We start from the raw sequence: 24707 nt of genomic DNA, 5'->3' as shown, positions 1-24707 counted from the left end.
TAGCGAGGGAGATGTACTCAGGTATAACGCAAAGAGCGGAAGTTGGCACTCGCTTGGTACGACCGCACTTGGCTCGCCCACATCATCTTCAGTCATGGCGGTGACCAAACAGCAGTGGCAGCTTATAGTGGTTAAGTCCCATCAAATCTATCTGGCTGTGGTATCGGAGGCGATGTCTTCGCTCGGCGACACGCAGCACATCACGATTCGCCAGTCAAGTTATTCTATAGCTGGAGACACTTTCATTCCGTCGGAATAAGAGGTACAGACAGGATGGCCCAGACATTGAGACTGAGGCTTAAGAAACGGTCGTTGTAAAGCTGTGCATAACGTCATCGTGGCCAGCGATGCGGTCATTTACTTGGAGATGTCAGCGGACTTTTCCCACCGTGATGTCTCCATTATATCCCGTTCCATTTGCCTTCGCACTTTCCATCCGCACTAGGACGCCGTGGATCGGCTGAGCACGGAGGTTATATGTTGTGTCTCCGTAGTGCAAGGGTCGCAAACTGACGTGTTGGGTGCTGTCATACTGAAACGTCCCCTTAGAAAAATTGTACAAGACTGTGCTTAAACTGACACACAATATCTTTAGCGCAACGCAATCTGACTTCCAAAAATCCCTACGAAAGAATGGCCCTGACTAGCATTAACCTATACGTTTCACAAATCAGTTACCTCACAAAAATCTTCGTTATTCAAGCTACTGCAATACAGCGAGCACCACTACTGCCAGCTAAATAAAAGATTCAAACTACGGAAGGCACTAACTACTGATAGGTATAGTTAGCAAATAAAAGATTTTAATAGAGAACAAACAATGTATTTACCTTAATAGTCATAATATATGTATCAGTTCATAACACCAATTCTTACAAATTTCAAAACTCCGCCATCTCTCTCCCCACATCCACCACTGCTGGCGGCTCACCTCCAACTCCGCAACGCTACGCGCTGTTAGCATCCAGCTGCCGCTGCCCAACACTACAATGGCAGACAACAATGCAAACCAGCCACAGACTGCACACGGCACAGCCAGTGATTTTTATACAGAGCGATACGTGGCGGCGGCGTTACCAATAAAAAAACCTAAACAGCCTACTTACAATACTGCGCCATTTACCCTTCTCGATTAGGGCTCGGCTCGATGTAGGAATGTGTTGCAAATGGCACTCCTTGTGTGTCCCTGATGCCAGTTGTGACAAACGGTATGAGCTGATTACCTGTAGTCTGTGCCGCATAATAACTCTAAAAATTTTAATGGGCACCCGGGAAATGAATTTACTGTGCAACACAGTGACGGCATTGATCCGGTGTGGCATACGGAAAAGTAGTAGAAAGTGTTACTGAACACGAAACCACTTAGTCCATATTAATTGTATCGTACAAACATAGCATCGCGAAAACTCCTGTATGAAGTACATAGTAACAGGCATGTTTGTCTTAGAGAAGCAATTGAAAGAGTAGAAAACAAATGATTCTCCAGGTCAGGATGGAATCCCAGTTCGGTTTTACAAACAATATTCTATGGCATTGGTCCCATACTTAGCTTGCATTTATCGCAAATCTCTCACCCAGGGGAAGTCCCAAGCAACTATAAAAGCGCAAGTGACTCCTTTAGATGAGAAAGGTAAAAGAACTGACCCTCAAAATTACAGACCAATACCCTTAACATCGGTTTACTGTAGAATTCTTGAATATATTTTCAGTTCGAATACAATCATTTTCCTTGAGACGGGAAAGCTCCTGTCCACATACCAGCATGGATTTAGAAAGCATAGCTCGTGCGAATCACAGCTTGACGTTTCCTCGCATGATATCTTGCGAACCCTGGATGAAGGGCAACAGGCAGATTCCATATTTCTTGATTTCCCGAGATCTTTTGACATGGTCCCCCACTGAGGAATGTTAATGAGGTGCGAGCATACGAAACAGATACCTAGATACATGCGTAGCTGGAAGACTTCTACAGTAACAGAAGTAATAGAACCCAATATGTTGTCCTCCACGGCGAGCGTTCATCAGAGCAACGGTGTTGGCTGAAGTGTCCTTGGGAAGTGTGATAGGACCGCCTATACACGTAAATGATGTCGCAGACAGACTAAGCAGCAATCTGTGGGTGTTTGCTGAGGACGCTTTGGTGCACGGGAAGCTGTCGTCGTTGAGTAGCTGTAGGAGTATACAAGGTGGCTTAGACGAAATTTCCACTTGGTTTGATTAATGGCAGATTTCTCTAAATGTAGAAAAATATAAGTTAATGGATATAAGTAGAAAAAATATACCCATAATGTTCGATTATAGCTTTATCGTCTGTAAAGGAGACCGCGTATGCTCGTACAACACTAATGGGACCCATTCTTCAGTACTGCTAGAGTATTTGGGACACCCACCAGGTCGTATTAAAGAAAGACATCGAAGCAATTCAGAGGCAGGCTGCTACATTTGTTACTGGTTGTATCGAATGACACGCGAGTATTACGAGGATGCTTCTGGAAGTCAAATGGGAATCGACGACGTTATTTTCGTGAAACGCTATTGAGAAAATTTAGAGAATCGGCAACTGAAACTGATTGTGGAACGATTCCTCTGCCACCATCGTACATTTCGCTTTAAAGACTACGAAAATGAGATAAGAGAAGTTAGGGCTCCTCTGGAGGCACATGAACACCCATTCTTCCCTCGCTCATGGTGGATTGCGGAGTATATATGTGGATGCAGATGAAGGACAGGGGTTACAATGAAATTGTTTCCAAATGGCATACCGGACTTTTACGTTGTATATCGGCAACTCTTAAGTTACCACCTGAAGAGCCACATTACATATAAGCTACCAGCGGTTGTGGTCTCCAGTTACAGCAACAGCATAACGACATTGAGTCGTAGATTGATTATGCACTGCGGGAACATGTCCCTCAGTGTACACAAAGAACGACCTCCCGCAACGCAACACGTAAACCGTAGCTAGTAAGCAGACTACAAATGTACAAGCAAACCAAAAAAATCCAATTGGATGTAAACGTAAAAATTTTGGTGGCCATGATATTTAGCAACGACACCTTTCCTCCAGAAATCTGCTGTCAGAATTGTGTGTACTGATTGCATCAATGTATATTGTGTATGTTGCCGAGAAGTTTTTGCACGTTTTCAAAGAAATCACAGCATAGTCCTCCAGAAATTTAAATTATGTTATTACTCTGAGATGTCTCGATTATTTTTGACTCACATGGACCATGTGTTTCTTTGAATTCTAATTGTAGCAAAAAAAATGCATTCAAACTAGCTGTGCAAAGTCCAGGCATGACGCAAAAAAAGTAATTATATACTGCTATTTGTGACATAATACACGAGACGCTTATTCGTTGATACATTATTCTCACCATAGACAACTTCGGCTATATATTAACTTGTGTCATCTGTAACCCAAAAGCCGTGAACCTACGGATGCTAGGTCGGCCGCAGTGACCGAGCGGTTCTAGGCGCTTCAGTCTGGAACCGCGCGACCACTACGATAGCAGGTTCGAACCCTGCCTCGGGCATGGATGTGTGTGATGTCCTTAGGTTAGTTAGGTTTAAGTAGTTCTAAGTTCTAGGGGACTGATGACCTCAAACGTTGTCCCATAATGCTCAGAGCCATTTGAACCTACGGATGCTAGTAAATACTGAGTAACTTGCTAACACACTTCTTCTGTCGGCAGCTCTCTCAACATACGGCTCAGACTGTTTATTACACTAAACACAGCTGCAATTCGCTTCGTTCTAACTCGATGGTACAGGATTCTAGTCTTGTGTAACTCACAGGTGCTGGGTGTGGGTATTCTTTGTGCCGTTACTAAGTGTCTGGTCTCACTATTCACTTAAATTACGACAGAAATTGTAATATATATGCTTATGGTCACACTGGTGTGCGATGAGACCAAAAACAGAGTGGCTCAGTGCAGCAGCTGCGCTCACTTCCACCTAGGAACCCTATTTGTTCTTCGTGTTTTGCCGTCACTGTCAAGATAAATCCTTTATCTGCATAGCGCATCAGAGTAGTTTGAGGTCGCTATGTCGATTGGATGAATGAAGCAACAACAAAAAAGGCATTTCGTTTATAATGAACATCAAAAATACCGTTTCTGTTGGATACAGTAAATGTATTCGCAGTTGCGAATACGGGAAATCTCCAACTGTAGAACTATACGGCAACATTGAAAATCTGTACTATCTCGGAACTCGAACCCGGATTTCCCACGTGTCACGAGCGGTCGCCTTAACAATTTCTTTTATCTGTGCGCGCTTCAGAGCCAGATCCCAGTCTCTATATGTCGTCATCCATATGAAATTAACTTGCACTCTACACGTAATGTAATTACCGCACAGAAGAGACATTAAATCGAAAGTCGCTAGCCTGCTATTGGCGGATAAATACGATATTACAGTGCCTATGTTTGTAGAAGTACGATGCAAAATTCCATTGGATATGCATGCATTTTTGTGTGCATTGTGTGTTATAAGAACTAAGAGGGATGTTGAACAGTTGCGATCATTGGCGTTGGATGTTTTAACAACATCACATTATCTGTTGTGATCAACAACTGTGGAAACTTGTAATACTTATATGATGGATGTAGGTTAATGTTATGAATGCATATGTCTGATGCTTAATGAAATAATCTAAAAAATGCTTGACATTTCTACAAACAGTTTGCAAAATAATGTAAATTTGTTATAACACGGATAACGAGGCAAACGCTTTTGCCTTTGAATTTTCTCACTGAAATATGATGAGTTTTTGGCAGACATCAGCAAGACTCAGCCTGCTGACTAAGCATTTTCCTTGCTGGAACTGGTCTTGATTAGCTGGCATAGACAAATATCAACTTGTTCTGACTTGATGACCAATTGCTTCTGCTTTCTGAAACAAGTCTCAACTTGCTGACACAGCACGCAACCAGTAGGAGGCAAGGCAACCAGTGGGAGTAGCAAGTTGCTAATTTTCTGCCATCATAGCCATTGTTCAGTGCTTTCTTCAGATTTTCGCATACGTGCACACACACACACAAACACACACACACACACACACACACACACACACACACACACACACACACAATTCTCCAAAATGTATGTCTGACGTCTATTATTGTCAAAAATTTTAGATGTTTCCTCTGCTGATTACTTGCTGTAACTAGATGCTGCCTATTGATTGTTGCAATATCTGAATCGGCTTGGAGAGTGAGAGAGCATGAAACGTATGGAGCGAATGTCATCCGGAAAAAAATGTAAAACATATCTGGTTTTCTGCCCTCTCTGAAGACTAACTTGAGTTTCTGAACTCTGGACAAATCCTCCTAACATATCACAGTAGGCTGAACAACGGGGGCATCATTGGCTTTGAAACTTTTTCATTAAATCTAACAAAGCAATATAGTGAGGCAGCTAAGACAGGCCACCCCAAATATATCCAGAATAAATAAATATATCGAGGTGCGATTTCCACAAAGTTACAGCGGACGATATTGCGAATTTCCTGACGTTCGCAAGTGATTCTTATCTTATATAGTAGTCGAATAACGACATCGCCTTTGTTTTATCCTAACGAAACTATATACTTTTATCTGTAGCATTTGAAAGAAGGTTCTGTGAGAACTTAAACGACATAACATGGGACTTGATCAAATAGTACTAAGATAACAGCGCCGTAAACCACTGTCCCGCTATCAGGACAAGAGATTCCACAAACTTCTGCCTTTTTACCAAATGTAAGCAAACACTTAACTCAGGTATGGTGGCTGTTCTTATCTGTGCACTTGAAGCCCATCAGTCGATGTTCTGTTGTTATTGCAATGAGATAAGTTGCTCGTAAAGCTATTGCGACATTCAGAATGCATACGACCGTCGAAAAAGTGAATATGGTTTACGGCGAATGTCGCCAGACTATTGGAGCGGCGATGAGTTTGTATGCTGACGAGTATCCAGATTGCACCAAGCACTCACGATCTGTCTTTGCAAACATTACAAAAGGAAGTTCTAGAAACCAGAAGTACGGAGAATAAAATACACCAACGAAAATTAAGAGCTAATGAGGAAAGAAATAAATATAACATTTTAAAGCAGTAATACGCAATGCGAATGTCACTGAGAGGCATTTTGGAAGTACGAAAGCGATCGAACCAAACGAGTTTTCTGCGAACACTGCATTCCATCGCATTTCATTCTCTTCATATTTCGCTGCATCTACAGTTTCATGACAATGACTTCCAAAATTGGTTACAGCTGTCCGTATGTTATCTGCGAAAAGTGCAAAGTGATGCAGCATATCTGTGCAAAATTTTGTTTAAGGAAGAAGTATGGGCAATTCAATCTTCGCAATATGCAAGAACCGTCACTTAAAAATCCACGCTGATTCAAAGAAGTGAATAATAACAACACCCTTAATCTATCAATTTTTGGTGCGTGCGTTTCAAGACGAGCATCATTCGCCCACGTTATGTTGATGGGGATCTAAATACACTCAAGTACCTCGACTTCCTAAGACATGCAGCTGACGCAGTTATTGGAAGACATCCCACTGAAAATAGGGCAGTTAGTGTGGTACCAACTTGACGGACGTCCCCCTATTACGTATATGTAATGACAGGCCCTCTTAAGAGAGTATTTGAATAGCGTCGGAACGGCCGTTCTTGAAACGCATATGTTTGTTGGGTGTGCAGATCATCTGCACACCCAACAAACATAACAGTTCTATACTTTTATCTGTGGCGAAAATTGAAAAAAGGAGTCTATTAGGAAAGACCGTCGACTTCCGAAAGCAGGAAATGCTTTATCAGACTGGCCTGTGCTGGCATTAACTCCAGATGAAATGCAACGTGCAGCATTGTTTCTCCAGAATCACTTTACAGCGTGCAGCAACATTTTGAGCAGCTGGTATGACAGCCGAGATGATAAATACACGAACCGTACCCGAGTTAAGTGTTTCTCACATTTGGTGTAACAGAGCACACGTTTGGACGTTTGTGCAACCTCTTCTCCTGACGGCGGGACAGTGGTTTGTGGCGCTATTATCTTAAAACTAACTAATTCCCACACATGAAATACTGGGTTTTACAAAAAGGTACGGCCAAACTTTCAGGAAACATTCCTCACACACAAATAAAGAAAAGATGTTATGTGGACATGTGTCCGGAAACGCTTAATTTCCATGTTGGAGCTCATTTTAGTTTCGTCAGTATGTGCTGTACTTCCTCGATTCACCGCCAGTTCGCCCAATTGAAGGAAGGTAATGTTGACTTCGGTGCTTGTGTTGACATGCGACTCATTGCTCTACAGTACTAGCATCAAGCACATCAGTATGTAACATCAACAGGTTAGTGTTCATCACGAACGTGGTTTTGCAGCCAGTGCAATGTTTACAAATGCGGAGTTGGCAGATGCCCATTTGATGTATGGATTAGCACGGGACAATAGCCGTGGCGCGGTACGTTTGTATCGAGACAGATTTCCAGAACGAAGGTGTCCCGACAGGAAGACGTTCGAAGCAATTGATCGGTGTCTTAGGGAGCACGAAACATTCCACCCTATGACTCGCGACTGGGGAAGACCTAGAACGACGAGGACACCTGCAATGGACGAGGCAATTCTTCGTGCAGTTGACGATAACCCTAATGTCAGCGTCAGAGAAGTTGCTGCTTACAAGGTAACGTTGACGTCACTGTATGGAGAGTGCTACGGGAGAACCAGTTGTTTCCGTACCATGTACAGCGTGTGCAGGCACTATCAGCAGCTGATTGGCCTCCTCGGGTACACTTCTGCGAATGGTTCATCCAACAGTGGGTCAATCATCATTTCAGTGCAAATGTTCTCTTTACGGATGAGGCTTCATTCCAACGTGATCAAATTCTAAATTTTCACAATCAACATGTGTGGGATGACGAGAATCCGCTCGCAATTGTGCAATCACGTCATCAACAGAGATTTTCTGTGAACGTTTGTGCAGGCATTGTTGGTGATGTCTTGATTGGGCCCCATGTTCTTCCACCTACGCTCAGTGGAGCAATGGAGATGATCATGATTTCATACGGGATACTCTACCTGTGCTGCTAGAACATGTGCCTTTACAAGTACGACACAACATGTGGTTCATGCACGATGGAGATGTTGCACATTTCAGTAGAAGTGTTCGTACGCTTCTCAACAACAGATTCGGTGACCGATGGATCGGTAGAGGCGGACCAATTCCATGGCCTCCACGCTCTCCTGATCTCAACCCTCTTGACTTTCATTTATGGGAGCATTAAAAAGCTCTTGTCTACGCAACCCATGTACCAAATGTAGAGACTCTTCCTGCTCGATTGTGGACGGCTGTGATACAATACGCCATTCTCCAGGGCTGCATAAGCGCATCAGGGATTCCATGCGATGGAGGGTGGATGCATGTATCCTCGCTAACGGAGGACATTTTGAACATTTCCTGTAAAAAAGTGTTTGAAGTCACGCTGGTAAGTTCTGTTGCTGTGCGTTTCCATTCCATGTTTAATATGATTTGAAGAGAAGTAATAAAATGAGCTCTAACGTGGAAAGTAAGCGTTTTCGGACACATGTCCACATAACATATTTTCTTTCTTTGTGTGTGAGGAATGTTTCCTGAAAGTTTGGCCGTACCTTTTTGTAACACCCTGTATAAGTGAAGTTTTCTTAGAAGCTTCTTTCCGCCGGCCTCTGTGGCCGAGCGGTTCTAGGCGCTTTATCCGAAACCGCGCGACTGCTACAGTCGCAGGTTCGAATCCTGCCTTGGGCATGGATGCGTGTGATGTCCTTAGTTCAGTTAGGTTTAAGTAGTTCTAGGTTCTAGGGTACTGATGACCTCAGATGTTAAGTCCCATAGCGCTCAGAGCCATGTGAACCATTTTGAGCTTCTTTCAAATGGCTCAGGAAAAAGAATATAGGTCCAAAAAAACAAAGCCGGTTTCGTTATTCGACGATCAGAAACAGTAAAAATTACTTGCAAACTTCAGGAAATTTACCATATTGTCCGCTACAACCCTGTGAAAACCGCACCTCAATATACATAGGTTGGAACTTAAATAGTGGCAACACTGCTGTGGAGACACTATGCAATGGAATCTACTACTGTCGCTGACAGCACACGTTGTTGACATACCTACCTCACCTCCGAGCAATTGCACTCGCCCATCCTACGTCACCGGCGTGCGCACAATCGAGGGAAAAACAGTCACTATTGAACCGGTCTAACGTATCGGTGTCACTATGTTTCCAAACAGGATCAAGATTGAATGTGCCGGTGCCATCAAGGTCTTCAAGGAGCGTGCGGGGAATCGGCATTGCCGTACAGAACAGTGGCACGTTGGGTAAAAGCCTCCAACGAATGTCGGCAAACTGTGTCAGACATGCATCGGGAAGATCCTCCTAGCGTCTCTGAAGAAGAAGTGCATCCTATTGCCGCGTTAGTGGACAGTGATAGACGACAGACGCTTCGTGAGCTCGCCTACGAAACCGGATTAGCGCATACGACTGTGCGTCGCATCCTGAAGGAAAGCCTGGGCATGCGACAAATTGCTTCACGATGGGTCCCGCACGACTTGACGGAAATGCAGAAATGGATGCGTTACGACGCTGCTCAGACGCACTTGGAGCGCTAAGAGCGGGAAGGAGAGGCTTTCTTAAGCCGTATCGTAACACTGGGTGAGACATGGGCACAACGTACGAGCCAAAACTGAAACGCCACTCCAACGAATGACGTCATTACGGTTCGCCGCCAAAGTCGAAAGTGCGTCAGAGCCCCGGTGAAAGTTTTCATGATTCTCGTGTACGACTGTGATGTGTTATCCTAACGCATTACGTTCCTCCATCAATGCACAATATTACTGTTCATTTTAGGAGCATCACCTGCGATCAGCTTTGCGAAAGAAGCGGCGACACTTTCTGCGCAACCCACCATTTTGCACGACAATGCGCCGGCGCATACAGCGCAAGCTGTGACTGCTCTGTTCGGTCGATGGAACTGAGAAGTTCTGTACCATCCACCATATTCCCCAGACTTAAGTCCTTGTGACTTTGATTTGATTCCGAAGATGAAGGAACCACTTCGTGGCATTCGCTTAAGGACAGTTCCAGAGATTCGACAGGCAGTGGACCACTCCATTCGCACCATCAACACAACAGGCTCTGCTAACGGTATAGTACGCCTTCCACATAGCTGGCAACGGGTTCTACGCAACGCTGGTGACTACTTTAAAGGATAGTAACACATGCAAACATGTAACTCTTTTGTATCAGTTGTGAATAAATATTTGCCACTATTTATGTTCCAACCCTCATATTTACTCATTCTTGATATATATGGGGTGGCCTAAATTGGCTGCTTCATCTTGTATATAGACAGTATATACAAGTGTTAAACTTGTAACAACTAAATATCGCGAAATATTCGCATCGTCTGAAAAAAGTGTTCCAGATAAATATTCAGTGTTGTTAAAACTACCCACCGCTAACCACCCCCCCCCCCCAACCCGATGGGGGTCTTCTTTTAATTTTCAGCCGGACAGAGTGGCCGAGCGGTTGTAGGCGCTACAGTCCGGAACCGCGCGATCGCTATGGTTGCAGGTTCGAATCCTGCCTCGGGCGTGGATGTGTGTGATGTCCTTAGGTTAGTTAGTTTTAAGTAGTTCTAAGTTCTAGGGGACTGAAGACCTCAGAAGTTAAGTCACATAGTGCTCAGATCCATTTGAACCATTTTAATTTTCAAATGGGAACCCCCCCCCCCATTTTTATTGCAGATTCGGATTCTACGCAAAACTTAACTAGGGTTTATCTCAAATAATTTATCTCAAAAAAATTTTGTGTTCTATTCGTGGTAGATGGCTCTGTAATCGGCGCGATAGTTTAGGCAGTTGGACGGATGACCACATCGAAATCAGTCACCCTAACGGAGAGATTTGCACGGATCCATCGAAGTCAAGCATTCTGTTGATGTAAGTAATCATCAAGATCAATCCCAAAGAGATTTTCCAAATTATTTTCTACAGTAAAACTTTTATATTTAGTCATTTAAAAGTCTAACACATAACCTATATTTAACGTAATTTAATTTTGACGTTTTCTTCCGTCCGACCTCCTTAACGCTCGTGCCAAGCAGAGCGCCATCTACCACGAATGGAAAAAAATGTTTCAGATACACCCCAGGCAGTTTTTGGCGAAGAATCCGATTCTTCAGTCAAAAAGGAGTGGAGGTTCCCGCCATTTGAATATAAAAAGTTGACACCTCCATGGGGGGGGGGGGGGTGGAGGTTATGGGTTGGCCAGTTTTATTACAGACTGAGGTCCCCTTTGAAAATATTAAATCTCTACCTGGAATATTCTTTTCATATGAATCGTATTTTTCGAGATACTTACTTGTTCCGTGCTAAAACAAACACCCTGTATACAGGGTGTTTCAGCACAGTGGTTACAAACTTATGAGAGAGATGGAAAATCACACAGCAATGCACGGTCGGAAACGCTTACCTGGAGCGACAGTGACGGCACAGAACACAACAAAGGAAGAGCATGAATAGTGAGAAAACATGTTTATATGTTTATTATGCTTAGCAAATCAGAAAACCGATGTTAATAATTACGGAGAAATCTCTCTTCTCCCGGTCACATACAAAATTCTATCGCAGTGTTTACCTGATGAGCCCAAGAACAGTTAGAACCTAAAATTTGACTAATACCAAGCAAACTTTAGATCAAACAGATCCTGTCCGTAACAAATTCTTAGTTTAAAACTAATCATTAGGCACCAAAGCATTACTAGTAACAATATTGTATGTACATTTGTGGATTTTAAAAAGGTCTAAGACTCAGTTGATCGTGAGTCTCTTCTCCAAATTTTAAAGGAACAAGGTCTGGATAGTAAAACTCAAAAACTGATTAAGGAAAGGTCAACCGACACTACCTCTAAACTTAGATTCATGGAGGAAATTTATGAACCATTTGATATAAAGACTGGTGTTGGACAGGGACATGCACTCTCCTCAATACTGTGTAACTGTGTTTTTGAAAGGGTAATTACAGAATGGAGAGCACAAAAGTCGAGTCAAAAACATAGAACAATCAATCAAGTTAGGCAGAAGTAATATCAGAGTAGATTGCCTAGTCTTTCCAGAAGACCTGGCAATTTCAACTAGGGATATTAACACAGCTCAAAACAATTGAAATTCTTAAAGAAGTTACAGAAAAGGTAGGACTACAAATATCATTTGAAAAACGAAACATATGACATGTAACAAACAAGCACCAAAGTTTTTGAACACGAAATGCCGATAAATAAAAAAGGTTCCTCAATTAAAATAATTGGGGGAAATCATACAAGAAAACGGTTTGGAACAAGCTGCAAACGAAGTTCGCTCTCAAAAAATGGCAACTGAATTCAGAATAACACAAATTATGGAGCAGAAATTTTAAATGAGAAGAGGGATACTGAAGAAATTCAAAAGAAAGAAAGATTGTTACGAAAATATTAGGTCCTAAAATTATTGATGGAGGGGAATTAATAAGGTAAAAACGAAGACTTAAATTTTATGAATACATTAAAAGAATGGCATCCATTAGGTTGACAAAACAAGCAGTAGAATCCTACGAAAACAGTAGTAAAGCCAAAATTGAGCCAATTAAATGGATAGCTGCGATTAAGAAGGATATGAAAGTAGCCGGTATAACTTAGGCAGACGTTACAGATAGAAAAACATCCAGACAAAAGATATTTGACTGGAGCGTTTGTCAGGGGGAAATTAGAAAATGGACTGGAACACTGTGGTCTGAGGAGGGAAAGAGACTTCATTCTGAAAGGATGAAACGAATTTAGACACAAAAGAAGCCCAACCATCAAAAACGACATTGATTGATTGTACCTCGAGTGGTCCTATAAAGCAGAAAACAAGAAATAAGAACAAAAACAGACAACGATAGTCATAAAAGAAGATGTTCAAAATCACGACCCCAGGCAGCGATGCAGGTCTCAAATACCCAGAGAATGGAAGAGTAGATGTTCTCCTGTTGCTCAGTGCTCAGTCAATTCTCCACTTGCCCAGTCAGTTGTCTGGCTAACACAAACACTTGAAGTAAATATCTTATCTTTTCGCTGTATGTTAGTGTGGATGTCCCTTAACTAACTGAGTGGCCAACGTGAAGGCATATTCATTTTTGCTTTCTTTTCTCTTATTTTACGTATGTGAATTTCTTACTTTATAATTGTCTTGAACATGCTTAATATTAATAATGGGGTCTGAGTGTAGGCTCGCTCATTGTTGATTATCAATACCATTGCTGTTGATGTAATTATTAGATTAATTTGTTTGATGATATCTTGTAATTGTCACTTTGGGTATTCAGATAATCGTTCTTCAAACATGTATTAGGAGTGAAAAGGGGATTTATTAATCTTTGTATAATAATTTGTATTTATGATTCTGTGCTATCTGATCTAGCTTCCAGGTTGAGAATAGTATATTGCGCCAGTTCTTTTCCCAGAATTCACTCATTTACCTGATTGGTCGTTGTGGAGCTAAAACTGATTATTAGTAATACAATTTCCCAATCACTAAAAACTTAATACTTCGTCTCAATTTCTCTACAGTATTTCAACACAATCTGAAAACACATGTCTTTTTCTATTGTTTTATATTTAGATGTTGTACCTTCCTGTGGGAGTTAACTGTAGAGCAACAAAATTATTATTACTTCCAATATAAATTACATTTGATATATAAAACATCGTTTTTTGATAAAATCGTTGCTTTATATTGTAGCACTTTCATCCATGAGATAGTTACATTTAAGACCAATGTCATTGTTATTTGATTGGTTTTGATCAATTTTCACTGTTAATGTTCTTATTGTTATTACAAACTGCCTATTTACAATCTGAGTGCTCATTGTGGTGTGGTACCTTTATATTCATTATTCACAGGCATCTGACATTTAACTCTTTGCTTTGTTTTAAATTATTATTATGTAAATTATTTTGTTACTTCTCTTTTAAGTCGTGCTTGACACTCACGGTTCAATATTATGTCAGATTAGGCATGCAGCCTCAGCCACGAGAACCTACGAGCACATAAGCAGTTTTTTAAATATTATCTGTTTGTCTTAGATTTTGATTAACATACAAATTTCTCTGTTATAAGATGTATCACGATCAGTTTGTAATTTTCTCTGCTAGTTTAAAGCAAATAATACTGCATATCTGTTTTCTTTCAGAAAAGGAGGGCTATTAAAGTTGCTTGTTAAATAGCATTTTGAAATATAGATCTTTTTTCGTAAACCAGTTATTGGCTAAGTAATGCAAAGCTACTATTCTGTACCAAGAATCGACTATAGACAGTTTGGTTAGTATGCGTAATCTTTTAAACTTATGGAAAGTCATGTATTTAGTTTGCGATTCAGCAAACTGGTACCCGTCAAGTGAGAGACTATGAGTTGAGGTCTGAATGAGTTCTACCGTGTGTCAGTGGGCTTGAAGGTGATACAAGCTGGGGTGAATACAGTCGGTCGTCGTTTTTCGCTGTTTGAGGAGGTAACTTGCCTATCTGCAAAGTTATTTCGCTAAGCATTCGTGAGGTATTTGCATTTCATGGCTAAATTTTTACTGGTTTAGCGAAGTTGCTGTTAATGCCGCGAATGAAACGATGTGCTGTGTGACGTTACTAATTCTTTGTCTTATATGACCAGTATTCATGAGGCTTGATACAGAATCCCAGTTTGGTGATTTAATTCGAAGAGTAGTACTGTCAGCTCATTTAATCGTTCATTCAGCTTATCTGATTAAATGCTTTATGTCGCGTATAGAAGGTGATTAATATGATGCCTGAATATCTGGCTTACCTAATACGTATCTTCGTGCTGCTGCAGGGTGTCCAGCGAAGGAGTCCTTGATTTCAAAATTAAATGTCTCGAAAACTAAGACCGATAGACGAGTATAACGAAATGTATACTTACTGTGAAAAGTGTAAGCATTTTATACGGTAGTTGTGCAGAAGTTTCGAAATAAATCGAAAAGCTGCTCACACATGGCACTGTAATCTGTGCAACTCGTACAGTATCATCGTGTATAGTAATTAAACTAACCCAGCTTTGTAGTCACATCACAATCTTTTCGAAATGTCCACCAGTCGCAGTAAGGAGGTGGCGTAAACGATGAGAGAAATTTGCCATCACATCCTGCAGTGTCTCAAGGGAAATGGATTAAGATGCCACACAGATCGTCGATTCAAGCGTGGCGGTATGATTCCGGTAGACAGTGTCTTTCAATGTGCCCCACAAAAAGTAGTTACAGATCGGGCAAACGCGCAAACATGGAGGCAAATCGATCGCTGCATCAGTAAATTTGCAATAGTCCAGCGCAATGACCCTATTCCCGCAGTACTAACCAAGAAAGCGAAACACTTGTTCACTGCAATGTTGTCTGACCCCATCTTGCACAAACCATTCGGTGCCTGGTCGATACTTCAACGCTAGGTGTGTGGCGATATTCCAAATCTGCGATGTAACGTTCGCTAGACAATGTCTCTGCTGTATACCGCAGCCCAGACAGTAACGTGAGGAGCTTACAGTAGTTTCGTTTCACACAAATGGGGATTTTCGGGGACTCAGAATGGCCAGTTCTATTTATTCGCGACTCCATTCAGGTGGTAATGGGCGTTATGTGTGAACCATATGCAGCAAACATTAAACCTTTCATTATCAATCGTTGGGAGAATCTCCTTCGTAAAGGCAGCCCTCTGTGTACAACTCTTACAGTTATGGCCTGGTGGCTTTGGATTTTGAACGGAAACACGTGTAGGCTCTGTCTCAGCATTTTCTGCGTCCTGGAACGCCTCAACCAGTCTCTGCTGCAAGTCTTCGGATGGATTTTCTTGGATTTTTCGGAACAATTTGTCAGGAGTAACTGCAGTGAGCCTGGAGCCAACATTTCCCGCTAGATCATCAGTCACACTGCTTTTCCGTTGGAATTTGGCAAAGAGATTGCGAATGGTTTTTACAGAGCGTCCTTTTAGAACATAAAATCTTGTTTGAACACTGCACCCTGTTGCTCCAGGACTGTATTCTAACCTGTGGTATTCCAGTACCAGAAAAACACATTGTTCGATGAAATACGTAATTTCAACCTCTTCCTTCGATAGGCTAACTTCCTTACGCGTTTCAACAGTGAAAATGATCGCTCTAAGCTGCGGCGCAGTATTTATAGGAAGTACGTATTGCGATTACAGCGCCAACTGTTAGCAGCTTTCGTACTACACTCCTGGAAATGGAAAAAAGAACGCATTGACACCGGTGTGTCAGACCCACCATACTTGCTCCGGACACTGCGAGAGGGCTGTACAAGCAATGATCACACGCACGGCACAGCGGACACACCAGGAACCGCGGTGTTGGCCGTCGAATGGCGCTAGCTGCGCAGCATTTGTGCACCGCCGCCGTCAGTGTCAGCCAGTTTGCCGTGGCATACGGAGCTCCATCGCAGTCTTTTAACACTGGTAGCATGCCGCGACAGCGTGGACGTGAACCGTATGTGCAGTTGACGGACTTTGAGCGAGGGCGTATAGTGGGCATGCGGGAGGCCGGGTGGACGTACCGCCCAATTGCTCAACACGTGGGGCGTCAGGTCTCCACAGTACATCGATGTTGTCGCCAGTGGTCGGCAGAAGGTGCATGTGCCCGTCGACCTGGGACCGGACCGCAGCGACGCACGGATGCACGCCAAGACCGTAGGGTCCTATGCAGTGCCGTAGGGGACTGCACCGCCACTTCCCACCAAATTAGGAACACTGTTGCTCCTGGGGTATCGGCGAGGACCATTCGCAACCGTCTCCATGAAGCTGGGCTACGGTCCCGAACACCGTTAGGCCGTCTTCCGCTCACCCCCCAACATCGTGCAGCCCGCCTCCAGTGGTGTCGCGACAGGCGTGAATGGAGGGACGAATGGAGACGTGTCGTCTTCAGCGATGAGAGTCGCTTCTGCCTTGGTGCCAATGATGGTCGTATGCGTGTTTGGTGCCGTGCAGGTGAGCGCCACAATCAGGACTGCATACGACCGAGGCACACAGGGCCAACACCTGGAATCATGGTGTGGGGAGCGATCTCCTACACTGGCCATACACCTCTGGTGATCGTCGAGGGGACACTGAATAGTGCACGGTACATCCAAACCGTCATCGAACCCATCGTTCTACCATTCCTAGACCGGCAAGGGAACTTGCTGTTCCAACAGGACAATGCACGTCCACATGTATCCCGTGTCACCCAACGTGCTCTAGAAGGTGTAATTCAACTACCCTGTCCAGCAAGATCTCCGGATCTGTCCCCCATTGAGCATGTTTGGGACTGGATGAAGCGTCGTCTCATGCGGTCTGCACGTCCAGCACGAACGCTGGTCCAACTGAGGCGCCAGGTGGAAATGGCATGGCAAGCCGTTCCACAGGACTACATCCAGCATCTCTACGATCGTCTCCATGGGAGAATAGCAGCCTGCATTGCTGCGAAAGGTGGATATACACTGTACTAGTGCTGACATTGTGCATGCTCTGTTGCCTGAGTCTATGTGCCTGTGGTTCTGTCAGTGTGATCATATGATGTATCTGACCCCAGGAATGTGTCAATAAAGTTTCCCCTTTCTGGGACAATGAATTCACGGTGTTCTTATTTCAATTTCCAGGAGTGTATTTCGAAACTTCTGTAAAAAATTCTTAAAACTTTCACAATAAATATACTGTTTGTCGCACTCGTCTATCGATCTTAGTTTTCTGTATATTTCATTTTGGAATGAGGGACTCCTTCGCTGGACGCGCTAATGAGGTCATGTATTACTCTGTTCATTCGATTTATGAGTTAATCACATGACTTGCAACTTCATTTTTCTCTCTCATTTCAACTTCCGTGATCATTTACTTGATACTTAAGTGCACTGCCATAACTTTCGGACATCTCGAGGGTTAGATCCCCTCACTTCGAAGTCGACAGATTACAGAACGTGGGCTACCCTCAGGGTGCAACCTACGATTTCGTAGCGCCTCTTGCTGTTGCTGTTGCTGCCTGTCTGTCGGTCTGTCTGCCTGTTTCGTTTGCCTGCCGGCCACTGTCGTCCGCCCGCCATCGCCGCCGCCTGCTGCTCGACTCCGCCCGTCTGTCGGTCGCCGCCGCCCGGAGCGCGCCTCCGCCTGCTGTCCGTCTGCCGTCCGTCCGTCATGAGCCTTTCCACGCCACTGTCATCTACGCCTCCCCCTCCCCAACTTCCACTGTCACTTCCTGGAGTGCCGCCCCTGGCCTCCCTCCCTATACCTCACCTCTCCTCCTCCCCCACCCAGCCATTCCCCCATCTCCTGCCCTGCTGGTAACCCCCATATCTACACCCTTCCCCCAGCCTCCACACCCGCAACTGCTCCCTATCCTGTCCGCCCGCACGTATGCCTCCACTGCCGCCTCTGCTGCCACCCTCAGCTGGTCGGCTTCCCTTCTATTCACAACTCCCTCCCCCCCCCCTCGTTGCTTCATTATCTCCATCACCCGCCCACATCACGTCACACTGGCCACTATCGCCACCACTGAAACAGTTGCACCTCCCAGCACCTCCACTGCCACCTCCTTCTCCTCCCGGTCCCTCTCCCCTCCTCCCAGCCTCCACTATCCGAAAATCCCCATCATTGCCAACTCTGCTCCCATCACTTCCCATAAAAAATCACTGCCTCCTCCTCGTCCCACCATTGTCTCCATGGACTCCCTTTACACCTTTGTCCTGTCCACCACAGACCCCAAGTTCCTTGATGCCCCTACCTTCACCGTGGAGATATGTAAGTATCTACCTGGTGCTCCCATCTCCCAATTGATTCCTCACCATTACCTGTGCCACCATCTATGTCAGCTCCACTGCTCCTCTTTCCTGTGACTTCGTCTCCCACACTGACCACACCTTCTCCCCCTGTGATTGTTGCTGACATCAACACCCATAGTCGCTCCCCTGCAGCACTTCAGCGGTTGTATCAGTTCCTCTCCATGATCCAAGGTGACCTTGTTCCCCATCCCCAGCAGACCTGTCCCAAATGCGAAACCATCCCCGATGTTGTCATTGTGCCAACCTCCTTGGGTGTCGACATCCTTCACCCCATAGGTAGCGATCACCTCCCCATCCTTCTCACCATAATGTCTGCTCACCACCCCCCTCTGGCTCCCAACCTTGCACCCCCTCTAAAGGTAATCCATGACTTCTGTCGCACCAACTGGGATGCCTACCGGGAATCCATCGCCACCCATGTCGAAAGCCACCCTCTTACCTATCACCATCCTGATGACATCATCCACACCTTGTCCTTCCTTCAGAAGACCATTACTGACGCCATGGAGGCACATTCTCCTACTAAAACCATCCACCCCTAACATTGCACTCTCTCTCCATGGCCTGTCCTCCTCCTTCGTGAAGCCCACCGCCTCTATTGGTCCTTCCTGCACACTCGTGGCAGAGATAGACTTCAACACCACCAGCAAATACAGCGACACATACGAAACCTTATTACAGCAAAGAAACGCTGGGACTAGCGCCAGACCTGTACACAACTCAACACCACCCTCCCTATCAACTCCTCCAAGTAATGGTCCGCCTTCCATATCATTACTGGTTCCCATTCCACACTCCATTACCCCCTTCTCTATAACGACAGCCCCCTTTCCAACAATCTCAGTAAGGCCAACGACTTCGCTTCCAACCTTTATGAGGTCTTCTCTGTCCCTGATGATCCCCACTTTGATTACTCTCTTTTCCCCACCGTCATGGAATGCGCCAATACCTCGGTAGCTCCACTTGCTCCTTGTCTCCAGTACTTGGGGTAGTTGCCCCCTCTGACATCAATACTACAACCACAGCACAGGACATTAAACTTATCCTCCAGTCAAAATGCAACGTGGCCTCTGGTCACGACTGTGCCACATACCGCCACCTTAGAGAAAGTCCCTTCTCATCCTGACTGTCCTTGCCAATCTCTACAATGTCATCCTCTCTACCAGCTTCTGCCCCAACCTATGGATGACTTCTCACATATTCTTATTCCTCAAGCCCAACAAACCCCCTTCCATTACCTCTTCCTATTGTCCCATCTTGCTCACCTCTGTCTTCAGTAAGGTCTTCAAATCCATCCTCTCATGTGGTACCCATCAGCACCTTAGTCAACACCACCTCCTCCCCCTTACCCAATGTGGCTTCTGACCCTCCTTCTCTGCTGAAGATCAACTCCTTAACCTCGTCCACCTTCTCTCACTCCAGCTTAACTCCCGTCACTCTGCCATTTTTGTTTCCCTCGACCTCCAAAATGCCTACAAGCCCATATGGCATCCCGGCCTCCTCTTTAAACTCCAAACCTTTGCGCTGCCTATCCATCTTGTCCATCTGGTCGCTTCCTTCCTCTCACACCATCCTTCCTATGTCACCCTCCACAACACCAACTCCCGTATCTTTTATCCCAATGCTGGCATCCCCCAGGGGTCCATCCTCTCCCCTCTCCTCTATCTCCTGTACACCGCCTATATGTCCAAGCCTCCACGTCCTCCAATATGCTGATGACACCGCCTTCCTGGCTCTATATCCTATACTCCAACGGTCCCAACACACCCTCCAATCCCACCTTAAGCAGTTCACCACTTGGTGTAGCCAGTGGTTCCTTCGTATCAACCCCTCCAAAACCCAGGCGATAATCGTAGGCCACACCACCCACTCCTTCCATCTTCACAATTTCTACCTCACCATTTATGGTCATCCCATCCAGCTCACCCCCATATCTTGGCCTCACCCTCAATCGTCACCTCCCCTGGACCTATCATCTCCTGACCATCCAGTAGAAAGCCCATTCCCACCTCCATCTCCTGTAACTCCTGTTTGCCTGGACATGGGGATTGTATCCTTCCACCATCATCCACACCTACAAATCCCTCATCTGTCCTATCCTCTGTTATTACAGCATTGCCTCGACCTCCGACCCCCCCCCCCCCCCCCACGTTTTTACAAGGCCCTCCAGATCATCGAATGCCGGGAGTTCCACCTTACCTCCCATATCCGCCTTCCTTCCCCCACACGACACCTGTATGACCTCATCCTCTTCCCCCACCTCCTCCTTTTCCTCCAACATCTCCACATCCTCCCTCTCTCCACTTCTACACCCTCCATCTCCTTCATCAGGGAAATTTCCAGCACCTTCCCCTCCTTAATGTTGAACTTCACCTTGACATCTACCCTTCCTTCCAACTGTAACTTAGCCTTGTTCCCCCCTCTCCCCAGGGCCCCCTTTTTCCTCTCCCCTCCTTCTACCAGAGCGGATTTTCCTCCTTCCCTCCCCAGCCCTCCTTTGGCGCGCCTCCCACCTCATCCCCCTTTATCTCCGCCTCTTCTTGCCTCCTTTTCACTTCTCCCTTGGTCCCCCCAGCAGATCCTCACAAGTTTTTTTAATTCTCAAGTGTGCTGCATTAGTGTTGTGTTTCGTGCTGTTCTCCCGTGCATCAAGGGCTGTGATTTTAATTGTGTGCTGGACATGTACATGTGTTACTGTCAGTATTGTTATGTGCTACGATGTCCGTCAATACTTTTATGCTCTGGTCATACTTCGCCTTGTGTTCTTTAATTGCCGAGTGTGTGGTTTTCTTGTGTGCACTATTTTTTACAGTTTTTACCTCCATTTTACAGTCGCTCCTCTTTTTGTCTATTGTCTTTCGTCATGTTCCCCCTTTTTATTTTTATGTATTCCATATTTTCCCTTTTCTGTTTTTTTAGATGTCTTATTTGTACAGTTGCTGTCTTTCGGCTGAAGAGCAGTGCACATGCTGCTGCCAGCCCGCCCCAGATGGGGCATAGAAACACAATAAAGGGGGAAAAAGCATTGCTTTTATTATTGCGCCATTACATAATCACGTATTGTCATACACAGCATTTGTCTCTGATAACTGATGGATTTGACAATTCTCGACTAATATTTCTCATGATTGACAGCTGTGCATGCAATCAGTGCCGTTGATTTGCTTATTATCATTACAATACGGGCGCTACGTCCCCATGGCACTGTGGTGACTGTAAATCAGGTAGCTACAATGCATCCACTACTGCGGGCATCATCTAAATGATTTTCGTGCTTACTTTTGCTCAATCTCATATTGTTATGCCTGCATTGCGCTATTTATGTAAGTATGTACTGCTCAAGCAATTTTACATTTTCTATTGTAGTGAGACTGCATACACTACTTAATCACAAAGGTCATACCTTTCTCTATAACATGGCATAATTTGTTGAAATCAGGGCATATTATTTGCAATAGTAATCCAAACTTTAAATCAGAGCCGCTCACTTACAAAATTATGTTCGAACTTCAACATGGAATGAGTACTGAATCGCCTGTAGAGCACAGTTTCTTCGTAGGCTGCCTGATTCAACAGGTAGTACTAAACCATGGTACATTTTCATATGTACCACAGTTATTTATAAATCTAACGAGATGCTATGCATCCATGTCCTTTAAGTGTTGTATGTTTATTTGTATTTTTTATGTACCTGTATTATTGTATACTCTGTATAAAAAGACTTTTCGTTTGTTTCTTTCTCGTTTCAGAGATTTCTGATGACGTCTTAAACTGAAACGCGTTAAGTTAAAAGGTCTATGAAAGTAAAGTAGCAGTCAAGACGAAACATTATATTAAGTAATTGTGACTATATGGTCCCAGAGACTTTTTCAATTCTCAAGCACCCATGCCTGGATTTCAGGCAGGATTTGCCATTGTCCCCCCCCCCCCCCCCCCAAATGCTGAGGTGATGTTCCAATACAGTTGCAGAGCCTCTGCAATCCTGTCCGAGTTTAGGGGGAACACGAAGTGGGCCGTGGCGTGAATTGGAATTCGGACTGAGGAGAGAGGTGTGCTGGGGTAGTCCGTGCAGTTGTGCAAACCCACTCTGCCAGAATGACGGAGTGGTTTGAGCTTCTGCCTATTGAAGGGCATCTGCCTAGTGACCAGGAGAGAGGGATTCGAATCCGGGCCTTAGTACAAATTTTCATTCGTCTCCTTCAGTCTGCACAGATACATTAAGTAATTGTATAATGATCATTAACTCGTAATATTATAGACAAAACTTACATCGGAATTGCTGTATGTGCCTGAACATAAGCCTGATCACTATTTCTGTTGTGTACACAGCTTAAGAAGTAAACCACAAGAAACTGCCACCACACAGGCACACTACTCGCCAGGTGCCTAAAGTTCCGAACAGTCAGTTTCAGATGGTGTCCACACAACTAATTCCTGCTTCCGCAACACATCCAAGAGCGCGTCAAATCCATCTCCCGATCGTGTTATGAACTGCGATGAAGATCGCTGTGCCGCACGATGTGGCCGACCGGTTCTAGGCGCTACAGTCTGGAACCACGCGACCACCACGGTCGCAGGTTCGAATCCTGCCTCGGGCATGGATGTATGTGATGTCCTTAGGTTAGTTCGGTTTAAGTAGTTCTAGGGGACTGATGACCTCAGATGTTAAGTCCCATAGTGCTCAGAGCCATTTGAACCATTTTTTTGAAGATCGATGTCAGTCGTGGACTTCCTCACTTCCCCAAAGTACGGGAGCACATAGAGTCCCTTCTCCCAGGAGGAAAAAATGAAAAAGGCCCGCTGTCGACACTTTCTCCATTTCCTGCATTTAAGCTACAGAGCGCAGATCCGGCTGTTCCTTCCGGAAGCTACTACAGTTCTCCTTTCCACAGGCAGTTCCGGAGTTCTAAAATGACTGCAGCTCCGACATAGCAGTAGCTATTTACACATGGATACTCTGCACATTACATTTAACTGCATGGAATAGGGTTCATCGATCCACCATCACAATTCTCTATTATTCCAATCTCGTATAGCACGCGGAAAAAACGAACACCTATATCTTTCCGTACGAGTTCTGATTTCCCTTATTTTATCGTGGTGACCGTTTTTCTCTACGTAGGTCGGTGTCAACAAAATATTTTCGCATTCGGAGGAGAAAGTTGGTGATTGGAATTTCATGAGAAGATTCCGTAGCAACGAAAAACGCCTTTCTTTTAATGATGTCCATCCCAAATCCTGTATCATTTCAGTGACACTCTCTTCCCTCTTTCGGGCTAATACAAAACGCGCTGCCCTTCTTTGAACTTTTTCGATGTCCTCCGTCAATCCTATCTGGTAAAGATCCTACACCACGCAGCAGTATTCTAAAAGAGGGCGGATAAGCGTAGAGTAGGCAGTCTCCTTAGTAGATCTGTTACATTTTCCAAGTGTCCTGCCAATAAAACGCAGTCTTTGGTTAGCCTTCCCCACAACATTTTCTATGTGCTCCTTCGAAATTAAGATGTAATTCCTAGGTATTTAATTGAATTCATGGACTTTACATTTGACTGATTTATCGTGTAACTGAAGTTTAACGGATTCATTTTAGCTCTCATGTGGATGACCTCACACTTTTCGTTATTTAGGGTCAATTGCCAATTTTTGCAACATACAGATATTTTTTGTAAATCGTTTTACGATTTGTTTTCATCTTCTGATGACTTTACTAGTCGATAAACGACAGCGTCGTCTGCAAACAACGTAAGGCCGCAGCTCAGATTGGTTCCTAAATCGTTTATGTAGATGATGAACAGCAAAGGGCCTAAAACACTACTTTGTGGAACGCTAGAAATCACTT

General features: G+C 44.4%; 1 long non-coding RNA gene across 1 annotated transcript in view; it reads right to left on the bottom strand.

The window, feature by feature from the left end:
- LOC126298852 (uncharacterized) overlaps positions 1 to 24707 on the bottom strand; it is a 222760-nt gene that overhangs the window by 179442 nt on the left and 18611 nt on the right. The gene's annotated exons all lie outside the window — the stretch shown is intronic.

The sequence above is a fragment of the Schistocerca gregaria genome, chromosome X (assembly GCF_023897955.1).
Source record: "Schistocerca gregaria isolate iqSchGreg1 chromosome X, iqSchGreg1.2, whole genome shotgun sequence".
NCBI classification, from domain to species: domain Eukaryota; kingdom Metazoa; phylum Arthropoda; class Insecta; order Orthoptera; family Acrididae; genus Schistocerca; species Schistocerca gregaria.
This window is presented reverse-complemented; position numbering and strand designations above follow the sequence as displayed.